This window comes from Vombatus ursinus, unplaced genomic scaffold (genome assembly GCF_900497805.2).
Source record: "Vombatus ursinus unplaced genomic scaffold, bare-nosed wombat genome assembly UNPS02004423.1, whole genome shotgun sequence".
In the NCBI taxonomy this organism is placed as follows: domain Eukaryota; kingdom Metazoa; phylum Chordata; class Mammalia; order Diprotodontia; family Vombatidae; genus Vombatus; species Vombatus ursinus.
Window position 1 is genome coordinate 1,614,766 of NW_020944201.1, and position 2,060 is coordinate 1,616,825.

Here is a 2,060-nt window from a genome sequence, read left to right on the forward strand (position 1 = left end):
CTTTCCCAATGCCTGCCCTCACCCCCCCAGGGTGGGAGGTTGGAGGATGGATGGTGGTTTCTCAGGGAACCGGTCACCAACCCCCCCTCCTCAGCCCAGGGGCCACCCCCCCCAGGGCTCCCTCTCTGGAAGCTGGTGTTTGCAGAGGGCTTGCTTTGGGTGGCTGGCCAATGCCTCCTCCTCTTTGCTCCTTCCAGCTCTGCAAACACTCCCCTCCAACAGTGGCAATATTTGGCCATGCTCAAAGCAGCTGGCACCAGGGGCAGGGCCACCTTGTATATCAAGCAAAGCTCCCTGGATTCTGTCCCCCATCCCACAGCCTGAGTAGGGGCTTTGCCTGCCCAGCCCCCCACACAAGGCAGGGGGTGGGGAGGGTCTTTGCCTCCCTCCCCTCCTTGCCTCTGATCTTCCCCCTTGGTAGCCTGGCAGCCCATTTCCAACACTTCAAAGGGCTCTGCTGTTTGTACCAGCCTGGGCTCACTGCCCCTCTCCCCCTGGCTGCTGTGGGAGGCCTGGAGATCTCTCTTGTAGCCCCAGCCAAGGCCTCCCATAGCCCCACTGGATGGATGGCCCTGCCATCTCCTCCAGCCTGGGGAGCCTGAACCCCCCACCCCACCCCACTGCTCCTTCACCCCTCCCTCCAATCAAACATTACACATTCAAGCTAACAGTCTAGTTTCTCCTCTCCCCCTCCCCCAGCCCCAGGCAAACGGCCCATCATTTTCTGGGGCAACCCTACCCTGCTGGTGGCTCTACTCCCAGAGTCCTGGGGGGAAAAAAGCCTCACTGATAGCCCCCCCCCAAATCAGGATGCTGATGTAAACTTTGGCTGGGTTGGGGTGGACCACTTTATCCAAAAGATCAAAGGCTTTCCAGGAACCTTAGAAACCACCTATGCCACCCCCTCCATCTTTACAGAGGAAGAAACTGACCCAGAAAGGGAAAGTAACTTGCTTCAAGTCACAAAGCTAATAAGTAATCGAGCTGGAATTTGAACCCAGATGCTTTAGCTTGAAATCCAGGACTGGTTTCACTATCCCATGACTTCAGGGGGTCAACTTCAGGAGAGGGGACAACAACTGGAAGGGGGCTAGGGATCCTCTTATTACAATGTTCACCTTTTAACCCCTGCCTAGAGATTCCAAAGAGGCCCCAGAAGCTCTCAGCTGTGTTGGGTGGGAGGAGGAGAAGGGAGGGCGCCATTGCTGAGGGAGCTGAAATCCCCCAGGGCTCTGGGAAAGAAGGTGCCTCGTCTAATGCCCCCTCCACCCACCTTGTCTCAAGTGGTACTGCCATCATACCCATGCCAGCTTCCAGCAGGCAGTCAGACACCACTGGGTGCTCGCCAACTTAGGCCGAGGGCCCTCGGCAAGACTTCCACCTGTCTGACCTGCTTAAGAGTCCCCTGCCTTGGGGTAAAAGAAACCACTCTCCCCTTCCTCCCTCCCCTGCCCCCTCCACACCACCACGTCCTGGATGCCACAAATCTCCCTGAAATATGCATTCTTTTAAGCTGCTTAAAGAACACATGCGCTGAAGAAAATCCCCAGCCCAATTCCTCTGAACCATATCATGCAAATGACACTGTACCCTACTAACCAAAATAAAAGCTTTTCTATTTATGCTTCCCCCGGTTCTGATTGCTTGTCGTCTGTCATTGTGCCTCAGCGTTTATAGGATGGAGGGAAGGGGAAGCTGCTAAGATGTTGACATCTCCCAAAACTGCCCGATGGTCCATGCAGGCTCACACTGGACATGCTGGGCCAAGCAGATAGGAACAGAGCTAGTCCAGGGAGAAATGGACCTGGGCTACGTTTTGAAAGTAGACCACAGAATGTCAAAGCCAGAAGAGACTTTGGAAACTGAACCTTTGGAAGGAACCTTGGAAATAATCTACTCCCATCCTGACATGGCAGGAAAAAAAAGCCCAGGTCACCCAGAAAGTTAGTGGCAGAATGAGTATGTAGACCATGAGTGGGGAACCTACGGCCTTGAGGTCACATGTGGCCCTCCAGGTCCTCAAGTGGGGCCCTCTGACTGAATCCAGACTTCACAGAACA